This window comes from Helianthus annuus, chromosome 11 (genome assembly GCF_002127325.2).
Source record: "Helianthus annuus cultivar XRQ/B chromosome 11, HanXRQr2.0-SUNRISE, whole genome shotgun sequence".
NCBI lineage: Eukaryota > Viridiplantae > Streptophyta > Magnoliopsida > Asterales > Asteraceae > Helianthus > Helianthus annuus.
Window position 1 is genome coordinate 33,130,079 of NC_035443.2, and position 23,066 is coordinate 33,153,144.

Below are 23,066 nucleotides of genomic sequence, written 5' to 3' on the forward strand. Positions count from 1 at the left end.
TATGAAAATTATCTTCTTGAATAGAACACGAAGTTCTAATTATAAAGAACCGAAGTTCTCCTATAGTATCCATTATATACGCATGCTTGTTATTAAAGCATGTCTCTTTCCTTTGGACTCTTGATGCTAAAATTCATTTGACAACAAATAATTTGGAGGAGACAATTATTGATGGTAATCAAACTTCACCTCAAGATAAAGCGAAAGCTGTGATATTCCTCCGCCATCATCTTCACGAAGATCTAAAGCGGGAATATCTAACTGTTTAGGACCCCCTTTAATTATGGACAAATATCAAAGAACGTTTTGACCACCAGAAATTGGTCTTACTCCCCAAATCCCGCTATGAATGGCTTCATTTACGACTACAGGATTTTAAGACTGTCAGTGAATATAATTCTGCCTTGTTTCGCATTACCTCTGAGTTAAAATTATGTGGTGAAAAAATAACCAATGAAGACATGCTTGAAAAAACTTTCTCAACGTTCCATGCCTCAAACATGCTCCTGTCGCAGCAATACCGGGAACGTAAATTTACTAAATATTCTGAATTGATATCATGTCTTCTGGTCACGGAGCAAAACAAGAAGCTCCTACTACAAAACCATCAATCGCGACCCGCTGGTGTAAGCCCATTCCCTAAAGCGAATGTGGCCAATTATCAAAGCGGACGAGGTAGAGGTAGAGGCCACGACCCCAGCAGAGGTCGTGGTCGTGGTCGAGGACGAGGATATACATGGCATCGAGAGTCCCAGAACACTAAAAAATAGCGGTGGTGAATCGAGTCGACACAATACGGGACGACCTTCAAAAGGGAAAGTAGCGGGAACCAAAGCAACATTTGTTATAAATGTGGGATGTCAAATCATTGGTCCCGCACATGTCACACCCCTAAACACCTCGTCAAGGCATATCAACGCATGATGAAAGAAAAGGGAAAGAATGCTGAAACTAATCTGATTGAGGATGCACCTTCAGCCACGATATCAGACGTTCATTTGGATGTATGTGATTTCTTTGAAAATAAATATGCATGCTAGCTCCAGTAGAGCTATTATTGGTGATGAATGTCTGGTAGATAGCGATAGTACCAACACTATTCTCAAAGATATGAAATTTTTCTCTGAGTTGTCTCCGGCAGAGACACCGATTAGTACTATATCTGGTGTCAGTAACCTTATCGAAGGCTCCGGCAGAGCACACATAACATTATCTTCGGGTACCAAATTAACTATTGATAATGCATTATATTCTAGTAAATCCAGAAGAAATTTACTTAGCTTTAAAGATATTCGAAAAAATGGTTACCACCTAAAAACAATATCTGAAAATAATATTGAATATCTTCAAATTACTTCAAATAAAAATGGCCAAGAAACAATTGTTGAACAATTAGAAGCCTTATCCTCCGGATTATATTGTACTAATATTAATCCTATCGAATCATACATGGTAAGTAACCAAAAGCTGTTAGATAAAGACACATTCAATATATGACATGACCGTCTAGGTCACCCTGGTAGCATAATGATGAGACGAATAATCAAAAGTGCAACCAGGCACCCTCTTAAAAACTTAAAAGTTTTGCTACCAGAAGACTTATCATGTGCAGCATGCTCTTTGGGCAAACTTATAACTCGGCCCTCACAAACTAAATTGATACATGAAACCCCATCATTTTTAGAAAGAATCCAAGGGGATATTTGTGGGCCTATTCATCCTCCATGTGGACCATTCCGCTATTTCTTGGTCTTAATAGACGCATCCTCACATGTGAGCCTGAATCTCTGATTAAACGATTATAAATAATCGCTAGACCACTCTTAATGAGATGTAAACTACCATCTTCTGCATGGGGGCATGCTATTTTGCATGCCACTGCACTGATTAGATTGAGACCAACTACTGATCACGAATACTCCCCATTGCAACTGGTCTCCGGACGAGAACCAAGTTTGTCCCACCTAAGAATTTTTGGTTGTGCGGTATATGTACCAATACCGCCACCACAACGTACTACAATGGGACCCCAAAGAAGACTGGGTATCTATATTGGTGTTAACTCCCGTCCAAAATTAAATATTTAGAACCAATGACGGGAGACATGTTTACAGCACGGTATGCTGACTGTCATTTTGATGAAACAATGTTCCCAGTCTTAGGGGGAGATAAGGACAAAGAAAGACTGGTAACACAAGAAATAACGTGGAATGCATCATCGCAATCAAATCTTGACCCCCGAAGGGGTCAATGTGAATATGAAGTCCAAAAGATTATACATTTGCAAAGAATAGCGAATGAATTACCAGATACATTCATAGACATGAATAGAGTGACAAAGTCACATGTACCAGCATCAAATGCACCTGCTCGAATTGAAGTAATCCCAGAAGCGATTACTATACAACGAAAGCGTGGGAGAACAATCGGTTCCAAAGACAAAAACCCACGGAAACGAAAAGAGCAAAGTAACGCAGTTGGTGAAAACTCACAAAAGATTATAAGTGAAACCCCGGTAGAGGTAAATGTCCCAGAAGAGACAACTACGAATCCAGAGGAAAATGAAGTTTCAGAAGAAACACCAGTACCGAACGAAAATGAGATCTCTATTAATTATGTACAAGATAGTACAATGTGGAACCGGAATAAAACACGTGTTGATGATATATTCGCATATGCTATAGCAACTGATGTAATCAATGAAAATGATTACGTACCTAAAACTTTAGAAGAGTGCATGCACAGAAATGATTGGCCAAGATGGCAAGAAGCCATAAACGCCGAATTGAATTCGCTCGAAAAGCGACATGTTTTTGGACCTGTAGTCCGAACGCCCATAGACGTCAAACCAGTAGGTTATAAATGGGTATTTGCAATAAAGAGAAATGAAAAGAATGAGATTGTATGATATAAGGCTCGACTTGTAGCACAAGGGTTTTCCCAAATCCCAGGAGTTGATTATGAGGAAACGTATTCCCCTGTAGTGGATGCGATAACCCTTAGGTTCCTAATCGGCCTCACAATCTCTGAAGGACTTCATATGAGACTAATGGATGTCATCACCGCATACTTATACGGGACACTTGAAAATGACATCTACATGAAAACCCCTAAAGGATTAAAATTGCCTGAAGCATTAAAATCAACACCTCGAGATATGTGTTCTATAAAGCTCCAGAGATCTTTATATGGTCTCAAACAATCTGGTCGTATATGGTATAATCGACTTAGTGAATATCTCGAAAAGGTAGGATACAAGTCTGATGTAATCAGTCCATATGTCTTTATAAAACGACCACTCTCAAATTTCACTATAATAGCAGTCTATGTTGACGATATCAACATCATCGGATCTCCTGAAGAGATAGAGAAAGCTGCTTAGTTATTAAAGAAGGAATTTGAGATGAAAGATCTTGGTATGACAAAAGTATGCATCGGACTACAATTTGAGTATCTGTGCAATGGCACATTTGTCCATCAATCAAACTACATCCAGAAGATGTTAGTACGTTGCAATATGGATAAAGCACATCCGTTTAGTGTACCTATGGTGGTCCGACCGCTAGATCCACACAAGGATCCTTATCGCCCTCAAGAAGAAGGCGAAGAAGTACTTGGTCCAGAAGTACTGTACTTAAGCGCGATCGGTGCCCTTATGTATCTCGCAAATAACACAAGACCTGACATTGCATTTGCAGTACATGTACTAGCGAGATACAGTTCGAACCCAACACGTAGACACTGGAATGGTGTAAAATATATATTCCGGTGTATTTGTGGGACACAAGACTTAGGTCTTTTCTATCAGAAAGATCAAAGGTCCTAGCTTGTTGGGTATGCTGATGCCGGATATCTATCAGATCCTCACAAAGCAAAATCTCAGACATGTTATATATTCACATACGGTGGCACATCAATTTCTTGGAAGTCAACTAAGCAAACACTTACAGCAACGTCATCAAATCATGCCGAATTGATAGCACTATATGATGCTGGTTGAGAATGCGTGTGGTTGAGATCAATGATTAATCACATACAAGAAGCATGCGAATTAGAACAGATCAAGAAGGAGTCGACAATTATTTATGAAGATAACGCTGCTTGCATAGCTCAGATCAGAGAAGGTTACATCAAGGGTGATCGAACAAAGCACATCTCACCAAAGTTCTTCTCAACATATGACTTGCAAAAGGAAGGGGAAATTGATGTTCGCCAGATTAAGTCAAGTGAAAATCTAGCTGACCTGTTCACGAAATCTTTACCTAGAAGCAGTTTCGAGCAGCTATCACACAAGATCGGTCTTTGTAGATTGAGAGATGTTTGTTGAATTCGGGGGGAGAATTATACACGCTGTACTTTTTTTCCCTTAAATAAGTTTTGTCCCACTGGGTTTTCTTAGTAAGGTTTTTAATGAGGCAGCATAGCTATCCAGTAGTATCAGTTTATTTATTCAGGTCCTGAATTACCTATTTAACATCATCCTGAAGTATGTTGTTAAACTGTGTATAATTCTAAATGTCTGAGGGGGAGTGTTATAAACCAGACATTTTAGGCCCAACCAATTACTTATGGGCTTTAGGGTTTATAGCTATGTTCATCTATATATTGTAATGTTGAATAATGGAGAAGTTAGTTTATCTCTTTTCTCTTTGGTTTTTATCAAAAACATTATTTTGATAAATAATTTTTAAGAAACATTATTTTGAAAAATACTTTTAGCACCAACACCAGTGTGAAAAAAAAAAACTCCCAAATATATATTATTGATATTTTATTTGTATTTTAAGTGAAATTCAAGATGGTTTGGGTATGATCAGAAGTATGACTTTGGATCACTTCGGTTTTTGGGTGTCACATTGAATGGTTCACATAGATGGGATTATAACATTATGTGATTGCATAGGTGTCTAAGACATTATTGCCCGGAAGCATGATCAACGTGTCACCCTATGTTAAAAGTGTTACAAGTGTATGCTTTACATCACACTTTATTTGCTACTTATCTGCCTCAATTCCCTATGCTTCATTTCTAAAATCAGCTGAAATTTTGTGTTTTTGCTTCCTTATTGAACTGCAATTTGTTGGAAGACTGGTCTAGTTTTTGCATCTGAAAGAGGTAATAATCTTGCAATCTGATATATCTTGTAAGGGTTCATTCTGTATGTGATAAATGGTGTAATGGTTGACTTTTTGACTGGATTCTGACCATCTATAGTTTGATTTTTACTGAATTTGATTTGACTTTAAGATATTGTAAACAACTAATGTACAAGGACAGATTGTTGTGTCATTATGAATTAGCTTGCAGTGAAATTAGATTAAAAGCTATAGTTTGACCCAGAAAGTCAAAGATGTTGAATTTCAACCATCAATAGTTAGCAAGTCTGTTAAATTCCACTGTAAGGGTAGGGGCGATCCACTAGTGATGGAGTTCCATCACTCACAACATCTAATTAAGTTTCGTCACGTCATCGAGCTTTATTCCATCACTAGTGATTGATTTTAGTGGAAATGTCCATCACTCACCACACACTCATCTCCATCATCAAAATCATTCACAAAACAACAAAACAACAAATCATTCACGCGTGAAGACGACAACGCGTCAACTCCACCACGCGTGATGCAAGGTAGTGGGGGCGGTGTTTCACTGCCCATAACTCGTGGACTTTTGGCCATCACGTGGCGCCCCGGGTGCTCTAAGAGCATCTACAATGCTCCGTCCACTTGCCTAGCTAGTCCAATTGCAGACTTCACACATCCGGACCTACATGCGTTGGAGGATTTTGACTTGGCTGGTCCGGTTTATTTCACTAGTACAGAAGTGAGCATTAGACGCGGTTAAAATAGTTTTTAGTCGCGGTTTCAAACCGCGACTTAAAATGCCGTGGCTAAAAATGTGTTTTTTATAAGACGCGGTTTGCTAAACCCTGTCTTAAAATAAACCACCGCGACTAAAAAGATGTTGATACTTTTATCGAAATATTTTTAGTCAGCATTATGAACCGCGACTTAAAATCGTTTTACAATTTTAGGAAAAGTTTTTAGTCAGTGTTGGATGAACCCCGACTTAAAGTCGTTTTACAATTTTAGGAAAGGTTTTAGTCGGTGTTGGATGAACCGCGACTTATGACCAATGCTGTAAGTACGACAAATTATGCTGTCAAATTTCAAACAAAAATCTGTAATAAAAAAGAGATATGAAAAAATGACATAATATGCAGTAAAAAAATAATCTGCACTCCAACATAGACGTCAAATCCAATCAATCCTTTTATATATTCAACGTAGTCAAATCCGGACAAGTAAAAAAGTGAACCAATACACATTTAACCTCAAAGTCTACAATATTAATTGGTAAAATAACAATTCACTACTTAATCTATTTGAAACCATAAACAAACTATATTTAAACTAAAGAATACCCAACCCGTCAAATAAAATTGGCATCAATTCCTTCAACATCTTTTCTATATCTTCATTTGCAACCTCTTTCGTGTCGTTCTACATCTAAAAAAATAGAAAATATTATAATTATTAGAAATTAGTTAATATCAACGAACAAATTGTTAGAAATACATAATTACTCGCATGTTCGTGTGAGCATTTTTGTACATGTTATCTTGTATATACTTATGCACATCTAAAAAATAATTAAGAAATAGACTTACTTTGGGAAATTGTTTTTGATACATTTTGACAAAGTCGAACATAGATTGAAGAAGTGTATAGCCGCATTCCCAGGTCTTAGCTTGTTGATTGCACTACAATAAATTAACAATTATTACTTATTCAAAATTTTTGAAAATCAAACTAAGAAATAGAAAACAAACTTACATTAACCATATCAAATGTGGGTTTTATTGGCAGCAAAGCGCTTTCAATCACACTTGTAAGACGATAGTGGCTAGGATTCTTGTTGCCCTCTTTGAATAGTGAATCTAAAATATATGCCCGTCGTACTTTTGCGGCAATAATGAACAAAGTCCAATGTCCACTACAAAAAGTAAAGTTAAAGCATAGTTAATGAATTGTACTTCTGGTTCAAACGGGTCGAATCCGACAGGTTAAGAAAAGAAATTTGTACCTTAGTATATGTCTAAAGCTCCAAAGTGTCAAAGATTCACCACGGGATCAATGGTATCTACAACGAGCATTGTAAATTGTTAATTAGAATAAACTAGATGGAACCCCCGCCAAAAAGGTCAAAATCTAATAAGTGTCAAAATATAGCACAAAACTAACAAACGTTTGAAATAAATATTCAAAACTTCGTTCGTGAACCTCTTCCACAATCATCGTGTGAGTAAAATGATCCTCGTGTTAACTCTATTTTAACAATGATAGTAACAGTTACATGTTAAAAAATAAACACCTTTCAATGTGCAAACAACTAGGACATTATTCAAGATGCAAACACTAAAATAGTGGTTTTCTATAGCCTTTGAGACTATATAGACCAATCAGATAGTTATAATAAGCAATTCCAAACACATTTGTGAGCTCATAAGTTGAGGATAGGATAAATGAATAGAATTTCAATGTTACCTTAGTATTGGAAGAATGCCAAAAGGGTTGGTCTTTGACTTCCAACAGTTTTCTCATTTCCACCTCTACAACTTCTAGGTTCATGAAAAGCATTAATTTCTAAGGGTGTAAGGGGCACTCACCTAAGAGGTGAGTCCCCTCTCTTACGCCCAACCAATCAACTAGTGCCACGTCAACTCCCCTCTTACACTCCCCTAACACCCCATTTTGATGGCGGCACTCCCCTCTTAGGGGAGTTGGGTTTTTTTTTTTTTTTTTTGTAAAATTATGCATGTTTACAAATTAAAAAAATATTAATAAAAATAAAAATTAAATAAAAGACATTTCATTAAATTAAAAAAAAATACATTCAAACTAGAAAAATAAAAATTACATTCAAACTAGAAAATAAAAGACATTTCATCCATCGTCGGGAAAGTCGGGTAGGGTAGAAAGAAACGGAAACTTGGAATCCATTTTGTGTTGTCTTTGAAAGATTTGTGAGTTTGAGAGTGGTGGTGTGAGTTTGAGAGTGGTGAGTGTGGTAAAAAATTTGATTTAGGTTGGTTTATATTTATATTATTAAAGAAAATTGATTTTTTTTTAAATTTTGACCGTTTGACAACGGTCCTTTTTCGACAATCGTGCTAAACTCAAGCGGTGACTCCACACCGAAACCTATCACCGATTCGGGTCCCCGCTTGGATGGCGGTGGTGTTCCCGATCGGTGACTAGGCTCACCGAACCACTCCCCGAAGAACGCCCCGTGCACCCTAATTCATCTTCTAGCCATTTTACGTAGCTAGCAACCTAAAAAGGAAGGGAAAACACATAAAACTCATGTTCTTACCCGAAATGAAAATAATGATGACCAAACTAAAAAACTCTAGTCAGACATACAAGAGTTCTTTGAGATATGTGTTAAATACAATAATTTAAAAAATGTATGAAAGTCAAGATCGATTGAAAATTTGAAATACAAATGTATTGCATTATTATGAAACATGACAAATAACAACATTTACCTTCTACTTTTAGACTCAGCAGCCAATCTCACATCTAAGCATAAAAAAGCAGACGATGACAGAAGAGTCTAGCTTGGATTTGGATATTAAAAAGTCAACTCTATGTTTTGCATTTGTAAGACATCTAGCTTAGATACAAACACTGCAGGAGGGGAGTCTTTAATGAAATTGAACCAATGAGCAAGTATAGTAAACTTAATTAAAAAATCTCGTAGTCATGATCAATGTAAACAAACTCGTTATTAAACACGAAGTAACTGAGTAAATTTATAGTATACGTACCTAAAGACGTTCGTTATTGGCATTTGGTGGTAAGATTTTACATGTACTCAGCATAACATGGCATACCTGTGCACCAATAATATTTTGGGAAACAAATACAATTGACTTTTGAAGTCATCCAAAGATTAATTTACAGTGTGTTTGCGTTAGCCATTGTAAAAATAAAACCTAGTCCAGCTTTGACACCACAAATAAGCCCATCTACAAATCTTTACTATAGGATTCCGATGTATTCTTCCAACTACTGGTATTTGATTGGTATATAAACAAAATCAAATTCTATACTCAATTCCAATGGGGTTAAGTTTCAGGTAAAATAATAATATAAACAGATTACATTATGTCGAAGTCCACTAAAGCAAAACTTATGATCACAAATTGCCCAGATAGTATATCATAAACCAAATCAAAGTTGGAGCTTGACTCCACTATCTTCTCAAGTTCTATCATGTAACGTTTTTTATAGAAAATAACAGATGCCCTCCAATAATAACATCTTCTGATAGCAAAAATTCATCAAGGAATATGTACCTGACCATACATGTTCACAACCCTTCTGAAAGACAGCTATTGTCGGGGCATCGGACCAATAAATCCTTCATTTTTAAAGAGCTTGCCATTTTTACCACAAGCACTCAAGTGTTATCCTAAAACAGAAAATTCAAAAACGAGTTCAATAATGTCATGAAACTAAGATAAATGTGTTGACTTCAAGATAGACAACCTTAAAACCGCACGAAGTTTTGAATATTTATTACGACCCACATATAATGGTTTTAACTCATCTTCAAGTAATTTCCTTAATTTTTCTTGCCCATTATCACCAATATTAGTCTCTAAATCCTCATACATTTCATTGAAGTTGTGATTGTCTTCATTTAAAATGCCATTTTATTTTCGTGATCAGTATCTTGTTCGTTGTTATATGTTTGATCATTGTCTTCATTGAACGACGACGTGCCACGATTTGAAAGCGACTCCCCATGCTTTGACCAACAAGTATATCCATGCACAAAACCATCTCTCAACAAATGAAACTTTATGTCTTTAATATCATGTTTCTGAAAATTTTTACACGATGCACAAGGACAAAAATGAGCTAATCTTCGGCATTCACCCGAACCCGATGAGCTTCAGCGGCCTTAAGAAAACTTTGAACACCCATTATATAGTTTGCACTAACAGGACTTTGTTTGTACATCCAATCGTCACGATCCATCTGAAATCAAAATTAACAAATAAATCAAGTAGCCAATTTTTGTTTCAACCACTGAGGGTAAACCTATGAGGGACATGTGTCAATCATTGGAGTTATCTATTTTTTTATTTTCCGACCTATATCTCCTACTTAATTATAAATATTTATTTCTTTTATAATTAAAGATAACCAATATATATAGGTATTACTTAATGATAACAAAAGATGTGTTAGGATCTGAGGCTCTCATGATTGTGTTTGTTTGTATAAATTGAACATTCAGAGAATATAAAACAGTGAAAAGTGCAGCGGAAATGGATACAAACTTTGTAAACACAATCCAAAGAAGAGAATAGTATGATAAACACTTGCTTCACATTAAGTCGAATGATTGAATTACAAAGCAAATGATTACAAGCATGCTTACAATACTAAGCTCCCCCTCAGCCTGATACCCCAAGGTTGGTTGCACAAGATGAAAGGATTGGACTGAAGAAGAAGAATCCACTCAGTCAATCAAATGTAACAGTACAGGGTACTGCTCCATTTATAGGCAAACCAAACCACTGAAGCATCTCAGCTGACGTCACCATGATAGTGACATCTAACAAACTAACAACCTATAAACACTGTTCTAAACAAACTACTGATATACAACATCTGATTATCAGTACAATACAAAACAAAAGATAACAACTGCTTCACGTTCCACTGTTGTAGCCTGAGCACTGATGTTGAACTTCAGTGCTTTCTTCAAAGGTGATCAGTCTTTGAGTGGGCAGTGCTTGTGTCTTTCAGCAATACTTAGGAAACAACAGTAGATAGGGCAACAGTGTTTGTCTTCAACAGTTCTTTAGAGTTTCATCAGTGTTTGGTTCATCAGTTGTTGTAGTGAGCAGTACTTAAGATCCATCAGCTGTTAGAATACCACTGTCAAGGGGAAAGCAAAGTGTAGGCTGTTGCTTATTGTTAGTCCACTGATGTGATCCGGTTTTGGCTTTACATTATCTGTTCCTCTGGTAGGGTTCAATCCCAACAAGATGAAAATTAAGATAATGACAAAGTTGAAGGGCTAGAGATAATTAACATGTATTACTAGATAATGTTGAACATTGAATTATTGTTAGTTTATAATATTATACACATTATAGTTTATGATAGGGTGGGTCTATTCGCAAACGCCATTTGTTTATGATAGAACAGAAGTCAGTCCTTGTCTGTTGACTAAGATGTCACACCCCGACCGCGTATAACATGCAACCGCGGCGGAAAACGTCGGGGAGTGTTGTGAACAGAATTAATTTGTTTCATAACCATGGCATACAAAATTGTATTTTATTTATAAACAAGAGTAGTACATTGTTTCAAAACAAGAAATACCAAGTTCATAACATATTTATACTAGCCTATCTTCATTGTTAGGCTCTAAGGCACAGGTCCGCCCTAGTGTTGTGTTCATCGTCCTATGGAACAGCTCCTGAAAACACATGTGAAAGTAGGTACGTCAGCATAAAAATGCCTGGGAGATACATAGTTTTTGTGAAAATGGGATTCATGACTTGTGTTTAAAGAATGTTTAATAACAGTCAGTCATGAACCTTGTAATTTGTCTTGCTTTGTAAACCATTTGAAAAACGATAACATCAAAGGATATGTATAAATAAGTGCAAGGTTAAATGAATAACCAAGTAAAATGAGTTGAATAAGATAAGTTGTTTGTGAAAATAATGTCTTGTGAAGTATATGTTACTTATGTAAAATGTAATGTGTCTAAACTGAAATGACTTAGATAACGCCACGATATGTAATATTATACAAACATTTATATATAGGAAGTACCAGCGGCGTATCCACCATGTTTGTATCATATCACACACGCCACGTTACTTAAATCATTTACCCAAACCAATCCACCATGTAAATTGTTCATGTGTAAACCAAATGTCAAGTGTTATTGTGTAAACCATGTCAAATGTTTATGTTCAAATGTAAACCACCAAATGTGTATGTCAATGTCAACGTGTTTATGTTCAATGTAAATCATGTAATGTGCATCCCAAAATGTATCATGTATGGTAAGCGAAATGTATCAACTTAAACCATTTGTAAAATGCACAAAACAAGTCGTTGAAGTAACACGTGGTTTAAATCAACGTTATGTTCTGTGGAAAAATGCATGCTCTATTGATATTAACATTTATGCGGTATTGTAAACTATGCATACATCCAAGCCTTGAGACTGCGGCGATAAACCCTTAAACAAATTAAAGGTTTATCTAAGTTATGTATATCGAATTCGGTCATTCCTTCCAGTCCTATCAAACCCAGGACTTCAGGAATGGGAGTTGTCAATTCCTATGGTACCACTACCTACTAACGAACGGCGTGATCAATGTTAATGAATGTATTGTCCCATGTTAAACAAACCAAATGTCATAACAAAATGAAGGCATGTGATGTAAACAATTGTACTAAGTATGCTAAGTAAACATACTAAGCAGAAGTGTTATGTAAATCAATGTGCCCATATGCTGAGTAAACATATGCAGCAGAAATGTTCATGTAAATCAATGTGTCCATATGCTGAGTAAACATATGCAACAGAAATGTTCATGTAAATCAGTGTGTCCATATGCTGAGTAAACATATGCAACAGAAATGTTCATGTAAATCGATGTGCCCATATGCTGAGTAAGCATATGCAGCAAAAATGTTATGTAAATCAATGTACTAAGTACGCACACAATGGGCATACATAGCATAAAATGTAGTGAAATCATGTACTATAATGTACTAATGAGCATAGCAGATATACGATGTGAAAACATGGAAAGCATGAAAGTAACAGATAGGCACATGTGTCTCACCCCAAAACAGTTTAGAAAACAGTAAAAGAGGGGTCCAATGTACTCACCTGAGATTGCTTTGAGTTCCTTGTATAATAACCAGATAATGCTAAAGATCACGGAATATCAACGGCACCTAATAGGTAGCTTATGTTAATATACCGGACCAAATCGGAAGGATCGGACAGTACGCGGGTTCGAAAACCAAACGAGTATGGAGACTCGTGTAATATGGTTTAACAAAGCCTACATACTAAAATGAAACTTAACCTAAGTGCTTACGGTCCATCATGACCCGTTGAGGTAGCTTATGCCACCTTACGCGTCGTTCGCGTAGAACGCGTCTGGAACGCCTAACATCGTGACCACTAGGTATAACCCCGGAAGGCTACAACTATGGCCACCTAAAGTGTTTGGTCGGATCCTAGTGATCGACCAAATGGGTCGGGTTCGAAAGTATAAGCGATGGTTTAGATCGCTTACATTACGACCCTATATAAGCACTAAACTAAAAGTGACGAGCTAAGCATGTTAGAACATGCTTAACTAAGTTTGAAAACAGGTTTGACATCAAAACAAACGGCTTTGATGCCCACGAGTAGTTTGGTTACAAAATATGCAAGAATGCACATTTTGGCCGAAACTACGACTCGTTACTGAGCCTAGATAACGTGGTGATCAGTAGGTATAGTCACTACTGACTATAACCATCGTGATCACGCTCACGTTATGAAGTTCCATGAACTTCGCATCGACCATAAGCTGGTCAATGCAGAAAGTCAACAAAACGTTGACTTTCGGACTCGAAAAGCGAATAAAAGAGCGAAAGAAGACTTACGGAGGGTCCCCGAGTGCTAATCTAGATCAAATAGCTCAGGTATGAAACAATGGTTTCAACTTAGAGCTTTAGATCTGATTCTTGTGGGTTTTTACACAAAAGGGGGGGGGTATTTATAGGAAAAGTGGAACCGTTAGGATCGTTTATCGAATATCGTGCCGCGATCTCGAGCGTACACTTGTCAAATTCTTGTGGTAAGTCAGAAATTGCCCCTTGGCTCTTGATTGGGTGAAAGGGCATTGCCTCTTGATCGAACGAAAGGCCAACTGCATTAAATAGATACATTGAATCTGTCTGACAGTCTCACGCGCCCCGCGTAAGGATTTGGTAAATCCTTACGCGCCCCGCCTAAGGTTCCCAGATCAGAATTTACAATTTTGGTCCCTGCACTTCAGAAACACGTATTTTGGCCCATTTTTGGCACGTTTAAGCCCCGTTAACCTCATTTCAAGGCTCTAAGATGAAGTTAAAGTGTAGGGGACATGAAATATGCTCAAAAATATTCCGGATGTCGGTTCGTTTGGCCGTACGATTGCGATGTTCGCTTAATTACGACGGAATGCGCATAAGCGCGAAAGACGATCCAAATGACGCGACGAATGGATTTTTCTCATGCCCAACACTAAGGCATAATATAAGGATGCTTACATAAATTTTTGGATGTCCGGATGTATTCAGAACGTAAGTTATGCGCGAAAGTGCAAACTTATGCACTTTTTGACACTTTTAGTCCCTGAATGATCCAAAAGTTTATTTTAGCATACCAAACCCCTCAAAGCCTATTTCTAAGCTATGTAAAGGATATTTATGGTATGTTTAACTTATGGACATGTTCCGGAATGTTCGTTACAGTTCAAATTGGCATACTTTCACAGTTTGTCAAGTTTAGTCCCTGTAAGCGAATTAACTTGTTTTTGCCATACCAAAGCCTTCAAAACTTATTTCTAAGTTATGTAAAGGTTATTTAAGGTATGTTGAGTATATGTTGATGTTCCAGAGTATTTGTCGCATTAAACTAAGTACGTTTACGCACCAGTTTGCGTAAAATTCTCTAGAAAGCGATGTAGAGTTTGAATTTGAACAAAAGTCAAAACATGAAAAATGAAAAACACAACCAAACAAACATTGGGATCAAATAACATTATTTTATTGATAATTGAACTGTTCACAATGATTGCAAGCACAAATGTTACATAAGACCAAAGCGCCCCGCTTTGGCCATAGCGCGGCGCTTTGGATGTTTTTTTTAAATATAAAATAATAAACAAATAATAATATTAAATAAACAAATAATAATAATAAACAAATAATAATATTACATAAACAAATAATATTAAATAAACAAATAATATAAAAAAATAAACATGAACCAAAGCGCCCCGCTTTGGCCTCCGCGCGACGCTTTGGTTCTTCGTTATGAAGAACAGCCCCAGCAACTCGATCAATACCGCCCAAATCAAATCAAAATCAAACATATAAGTTGAACCAAAACAATAAATGAAGTTCGATCGTACCTAATAGCGTTTGAAATCTGGAAAAACAAGATCTTCGCCCTAGTGTGTGAAATCGCACCTTTGTGTGTGTTTTTTGTTTGTTGATGAAATGGGGGAGAAGGCTGCCCCGCTTCCGGTTTAACGAGGGGCCAAAGCGCTGCGCTATGGCCTAAGCGGGGCGCTTTGGGCCTTTTTTAAATTTTTTAAAATTGTTTTTCATTCACAAACGCGTCGATAATAGTCTAGATTTTACGTTTTTTCCATTATACATCATTTTTTAATATATATGGACTATACTGCAAGTTCCGGATCAAATCGGTTACGTGTGATGTCTTATTCCGTTATATCGTATCATTTTGGTTTGAAAGCACAAGTACTCCTGTGAGAAGTGTTATGTGTATCAGCCGCCTACCGTACATGAACATGACGTATTTTTTCATCAATTGTAGTATTATGATGTATATTGTCATTTTGGGTCGTACAAGTGCATATTGAATCTGATTGGGTCGTGTCGGTGACATTCGGTTTTTAACGTGATGTAACGCATATATTGAACAAACACAAACGTGATTATTATTAAACACATTTAACATACATCGTGAACATATGGGGTTACATTAAGGTCAGGGGCACGATACGTAAGCATTTCGTACGCGTTGATCTGATCCCTGTATAATGTATGCCAGGCTGCTGTGCGCTCTGTTCTGTTCGCTGTCCAGAGTAGGTTTGGGGGAGGCATTGGATAACAACCTCCAAGCTCTACCGTGTTATCATGATAACGAATGCCAGATACAACCTCTGCCTCCCTCAAGTTGGACGAGACCGGTTTCTCATACGAGTCAGAAATAGCGGTCCCCTCGTAAGAATCAGGAACAACTGACTCGTCAGAATATTGATCGAAAAGATAGTTGCTTAACCACGACATCGTTTTTTCAAGACATGTAACTAATAGAGCAAAGAAAATCGACAAACAACAAAATCACCGAATGGTAAATGTTGAGTCTAAGCAGGTTTATAAAGTGAAAATTTGGGGTCGAAGCGCCGCGCTTTGGCCATAGCGCGGCGCTTAGGGTTCACGAGACACCTGCAACCTCGTATCACGTTTATGTCTCTGCAACTTATGTCAGTCAATAATATCAAATCACCTTTTGTCGACCTAAGCGCCCCGCTTTGACCATAGCGCGGCGCTTAGAGGTGTGAAAATAATTTTCTACGTGTGGGATTAGCATGACCCTTATGATATCATCCGGGCTTCTACTTTCGTTTATGATATATACTTCATATCAATTGATAATAACTACCTAAAAAGTAGGATAGTTTCTCATATATCAATATCCATCTATATACTTATCAATAACATTAAAAATAAATATAAATAGAGTAAACTGCTAGAATCGTCCCTGGGTTTTGACCAAGTTTGCTAGATCCATTCAAAAAAGTTTTTTTTTCTCACCTGAATTACTGAATTACTGAGGTTTGTAAATTGTTACCAAATCCATCCAAATCTCTAACACTATTAAAGTTTTTTTTCTCACTTGAACCACTAAGGTTTGTAAATTGTTGACAAGACTACCCCTCATTTAACCTTGAACTTTAATGGTGTTAGAGATTTGGATGGATTTAGCAACAATTTACAAACCTCAGTAATTCAGGTGAGGAAAAAAAAACTTCTTTGGATGAATCTATCAAAATTGGTCAAATCCCAGAGACGATTTTAGCAGTTTACTCAAACAAATATTTTATACAGATGGAAACCACGGTTTATTATTAATATTAATAAAAATACTGTTTTATTAATATATTATTTTAATAATATATAATGTTTTCATTAAAAAAAGTTAGATTATAGCAATTAGAAGCAAGTAAAAACATATAACTATGATTCTACAATTAAATAGGACATTAATATCATTACAAAATTACTAACCTTGTAACTCTTGTTATAACTCTTGTTATCAATGGTGGGTTAAAAAATGTAGAATTTTGATGGAGATGATTGTTAAACCTGAGGCGTTTACACAAGTGAACCAAGAACGCACAACTCCAATTAATACTCTTGCTTATAGCCTTTGATCAAACAAAATAAACGTTATAGCACCAAAAGGAAACAAACTTTTTTTCTTATTCAAAACTCAACCTTGCATATTTATAAATCTAAGCTACTATCCTAATTAATTACAAACTTAATGTAACTAGGAAACATGACATTTTATCTCTATCCATATCATATTTAAAAAATTCAAATAATATATATCTCCATCGTATCATACTTAAAAGGGGTTTTTTAATTATATTTTAAGTCAGGGTTTGTAAACACCGTCTAAAGCTATGTAAGCATATTTTAAGTCGGGGTTTGTATAAAAAAAACGCAAATTTTATTAGTGTTAGATTATATTTTAAGTCAGGGTTTGTAAACACTGTCTAAAGCTTGTAAGCATATTTTAAGTCGGGGTTCGTATCAAAAGACGCGAATTTTATTAGTGTTTAAAGGATATTTCGTTAGGATCCTAATGTGATGAGATTGTGTGTGTATATTTAGACGGGGTTATGTGCATTACCACGTCTAAAAACAAAATTGAACCCCGTCTAATGGTTACTTGTGTACTAGTGTTTCGCCGGACCAGTTCGGTTTGAAATGATCGGACCACACACAAGTTTTTTTTTTTTATTTCTTTTAGTGTAAAAGGTGAGGTGTGATGTTAAGGTTTGGAATAGCTTAGTGTTAAGGAAAACGTGAGGTTTTGAATGATGTGACAGGTTTGGATTTTGGACTTTAACCAATATTATGGATGCTCTAAAAGGGTGGAACATGGTAACACGACACAAATTTTATGGGTTTGAGTTTAGCCTAAATGGGTTTGGTTAGTTTACAGTGAAACCTGCAAATACGTTTAGCTTTATAGGTCATGTTCGTATCAACGCGCTAGGTTTACAAGTTGACTGGTTTAACCCATTTCTTTATTTTATTATTAATGTGTTTATGTAATAACTTAAACTATGTTGGTATTTTTATTCCAAAATTTACAAGTTTTAGAAAAAATTGCATACTTTAAACATTGCTGACTCATTAAAAGAAAAACAATTTAGAGATTTAGAAATTCATAGTATCAATATGAAAAAAAAAATTATAAAATTCTTTTTTAGTTAAACAGGTCATGCACATATCAACGCATGAATACATGTTATTGGTTTGGGTTCATGTATATGCACATGGCACTATTTTTAGCTTCATGATTTTTTTTTTCGGTGCCATGTTAAACCCGTCAACCTACGAACAAGACTTGTTTAGAGGCTCTATTTAAGATTAGAAACTTTACATTCTTTTTTTTGTAATTTTAAAGATCTTTACATTGTATCATGAGTTCTTTAAAGTAAGGGTTAGACTAGGATTCCTCTAACATGGAGTTCATATACTTTTGAATAGGATTGGGTTCAATGGAGAACACTAAAAAAGTGGAGAACCAAAGAACAGTGCATTTAGCATGTTAAATAAATAATAGAAGTTCAAGTCAACGTGTTAAAATATTTTTTTTTCAAAAAAAAAAAAAAATTCAACGCCTTTGTATATAAATACATGTAGAAGCCTTTCTAATACAAAAATTTAAAAACTAAAAAAATGCTTAAAAACACTTAAAAAGGTAAAAAAAAAAGATTTTTTTTTTGTATTGGAATAGCTTCTACACATCTTTATGTGCAAAAGCTTCGATTTTTTTTTTTGAAAAAAGAAATAATTTTTAGCATTTTAAATTGGATTTTTTTAATATATTTAACATGTTAAATGCATTGTTACACGGTTCCCCAATTTTTTAGTGTTCCCGTTGAACCTCACACTAGTTGAATATATGTTCTTGGGGTACTATTGATGATTATTCAAGGTTTTTATTAGGGTAAAAATATAACATACTTCTCTGGAAGAACCTGAAAATTTTATTACTACCTTGGAATGTAAAACCGGTCATGTTCATGGCTTGTAGGTAGAACCCGACATGAACCTGAAAATCCTATCAGAACCATGAACCCGAACATAACAAGAATATTCACGAGTTGAGATGAATTGGATTTCAATCCGATTGTTTTTATTTTTTTTCATATCAATACTCAAAAACTGTAAATTCATGATATATACACACACCAATGCATATAAAATACAGGCAAATTGGATTTAAATAATCTCAGCTTTTTCAATTTGGCCGATAATAATTCCAATTCAGTTATTGACCGATAATAGTCCGCCGTTAAAAATAGCTTAACGAAGTTAAGCTTTCTTTTCGGAATTACAAACTAATGTTTTATAGAACGAGGATACGAGTCGATTTATGTAAAACTTTCCTCGAAACGATGCTTCAAACGACTTGATTTTTCTTAATTGGAAGTTTAAACAACCGAATTGAAGCACCGTTTTCGTCGTTTGGGGGCAGTATTTCGAGTTAAATTTTACATCAATCAACTCGTATCCTCGTTCTAATCAAAAGCCTTAAAACATCAGTTTGTAATTCGAAAAGAAACTTAACTCTGTTAAACTATATTTAACGCAGACTATTATCGGCTAAAAGTGGACCAGTTAGGATTATTATCGGCCAATAACGGAGTTGGGATTATTATCGGTCAAATTGAGAAAGCTGGGATTATTTAAATCCAATTTGCTTAAAACCACTAGGTTAAATTATAATGGTTGATGTCAATTTTTCATTATTTGTAAATTGTAGCATAAAAGTAAACCATTTTAAGTTATGATATAGAAACCAATTTAACAAATGGATTAAACAGCCAGCCCACATGAGTAACCCAGGCAAAACTTGTGTAAGCTAAATGTGTTCACAGGCTTGACCCGAAACTAACCCAACTTGTTTAGACTAAACCCAAACCAACAGATTTGTTTTTTTTTTTTTCATTAAATGACATAGAAAACATGCATTTTTGTTATTTTTGATGTAATTAACCTTTTATTTGAAGAACTCATTTGCAAGATTTGACAAGATGGAGATCAACCAACAATATGAAAACAATGACAAGATGAGCAAACCCATGAAGAAGGCCATGCTTGTTTTGAATTGCATAATCCTAGGCATAGGCAATTGCTTTGGCCCATTGGTTCAGCGTCTTTACTTTGTAAAAGGCGGGAAACGAATTTGGATATCGAGTTGGTTGTATACAGCGGGCTGGCCGTTCTTAATCATCCCATTAATATGCTATTTTATGTACAAAAAAAGAAATGGAAGCCAAGAAACCAAGCTGATCTCTTTGAAGCCATCTGTCTTCTTTCCTTGTGCTATTCTTGGAGTTTTTACAGGTTTAATGATTATCTGGCTGCTTATAGCGTGTCTCTTTTACCCGTTTCGACATATGCTTTGATAAATGCCACCCAGTTAGTGTTTACTGCTGGATTTGCGTTTCTTTTGGTGAAACAAAAGTTTTCTGCTTTCAGAATCAATGCTGTGGTTTTGCTGTCTATTGGTGCTGTGATTCTTGCACTTCATTCGAGTAGTGATCGGCCTGACCATGAATCTAACATCAAGTACTATAAAGGTTTTTTCATGATATTAGGATCTTCGGCTTTGTATGGGTTCATTCTACCATCGATAGAGTTAACTTTAAAGAAAGCTAAACAACCCATTACTTACTCTTTGGTTATGGAGATGCAGATCGTTATGGCGTTCTTTGCGACTACCTTTTGTACTATTGGAATGCTGATCAACCATGACTTCAAGGTAGACCAAGCCCACCTTATATCAATAATTGAATAAGTCGTGCCAACCGGTTAGTCAAATTGATGATTTTGAGTAAAAACCTTGAAGGGGTTGGCGCAATGGTAAGTGTTTTGAGTTCCTCTTCTAGAGGTTGAGGTTCGAATCCAACTTCTAGATTCATTTTATGCCTTAACCGCTTAAAGGTCACTTGTCTTACGTAAGCTGTATTTTTACCTTATCCCACCACTAGTTTAGCTAATAGGGTATTAGTGGGGTCCCTTTAGGTTTTTGGTAAGATGTTCTCACAATTACTAAATTGAAGAAATAAATTGTGCTTCTATAACCTAATTTGAGAAACTCTCACTCTATTTAAGAACTCTCTTTTCTAAAAAACTATTAGAAAAAAATATTGTATTTTCAATCATTTTTTTTTGTTACTTTATTAATTTTCAAACCCTCCAACAATTGGGTATACTATTGTTACGACTTCAATGAAGACAAATATGCCCAAACACTATATTTTACAACACAATTTCTTATTATTATTATGAAATACATGATATAATCGTTTAAAGAACGAACATCTAAACACCGTTACCATCTTGTTTAGGAAATTCCTCACGAAGCAAGGAACTTTGAGCTTGAGCTCGGGGAAGTGACATACTATGTGATTCTATCGGTGAATTCCCTTCTTTGGCAATTCTACTTCTTGGGAGCAATCGGGGTCATTTTTTGCGCCTCATCGTTATTATCTGGAATAATAATCGCTACACTTCTCCCTGTGACTGAATCATTAGCGGTTTTGTTCTTCCATGAGAAGTTCCAAGCTGAAAAAGGACTTTCTCTTGCGTTATCACTTTGGGGATTCATTTCCTACTTCTATGGAGAGTTTAAACACGTCAAGAAGATGAAGCGTGGCCTCGAAGTAGGTTCAATACCATGAAACATGAAACTAGTCAACTGCACAATGTACAAGAATAATACTAAACTAAAGAGTATAAAATTTTCAGTATTGTAACATATATGACCTAGAAAGTGTGTACAATCAAAACTTTCGATCATCTTATTCAGATATATCCAAGGCTATATATAGAACAATACAAGGATATATAAATGGAAACACAATAATCTTGGCTAACCAGAAGGCTAACTATATAAGATAATTACATTGAATACATGACAAACCAATAATATAGAATAGAGTTAATTACACAAGTTAACCTTTCAAAAAAAAAAAAAAAATTACACAAATGGGTCTTGTGGTTTATACCTAATTTCGTCTTTGGGTACTAACTTTATTTTTTAACAGATTTAGGTTCTATGGTTCCAATTTTGTAACACCTTTGGGTACTAACACCAAAATTAGTTAATTAATGACTAAAATACCCTTGCATTTTTTTAAGTTTATCAATGTAACGCATTTGGGTACTAACACCTAATTTTATTTAAGTTTAAATCAATTTTACAAAATCTATTTATTTTTTTTTATTTTCATATTTTTATTATATCTCTTAATTAACATAAAGTCTATTTATTTTTTTTATTTTCATATTTTTATTAAATTTCTTATTTAACATAAAATCTACTTGTTACACCAGTATTTTTTTAAATAGATTTTTAAATAAAATCTACTAGCTATATAGTTTTATGTAAATTAAATTTCTTACTAGTTTTAAATAATGTAAACCTTACTCGTTTTCAATTTTGGATATATATGATTGATAATAATAATAATAATAATAATAATAATAATAATAATAATAATAATAATAATAATAATAATAATAAATATCTTTCATGTAAAAAAATTAAGCCATTTTTAACTTGTCTTTTGTTCATTTACAATTTATTATTTTAGAAAGATATTTAATTTACATAAAATCTACTAGTTGCACCAGTAAAATCTACTAGCTATATAGTTTTATGTAAATTAAATATCTTTTTTACAAAAAAAAAACGAGTTAAAAAAAGGCTTAATTTTTTTTAAGTTTTATCTAAAATACCTAGCTATATAGTTTTATCTAAAATACCTAGCTATATAGTTTTATGTAAATTAAATATCTTTCTAAAATAGTAAAATGTAAATGAAAAAAAAAAACGAGTTAAAAAAAAGTCTTAAATTTTTTTACATGAAAGATATTTATTATTATCAATCATTTCAATCCAAAAT

The 23,066-nt window shown here is 35.0% G+C and overlaps 1 long non-coding RNA gene and 1 pseudogene across 2 annotated transcripts; one reads left to right on the plus strand and one right to left on the minus strand.

Annotated features, from left to right (window-relative positions):
• The first annotated feature begins 4,829 nt into the window (after nucleotides 1-4,829).
• On the plus strand, nucleotides 4,830-21,996 carry LOC110889974 (annotated as a pseudogene).
• On the minus strand, nucleotides 5,115-7,736 carry LOC110889975. Of its 2 annotated transcripts, XR_002564096.2 has the most exons (5): nucleotides 7,549-7,736; nucleotides 7,088-7,144; nucleotides 6,838-6,997; nucleotides 6,672-6,764; nucleotides 5,115-6,510 (listed from the first exon to the last, which is right to left on the minus strand). It is a non-coding gene; the product is annotated as an uncharacterized LOC110889975 (long non-coding RNA). The 2 variants fall into 2 exon arrangements; XR_004872340.1 differs by having other exon boundaries at nucleotides 7,088-7,736.
• Nucleotides 21,997-23,066: the final 1,070 nt, after the last annotated feature.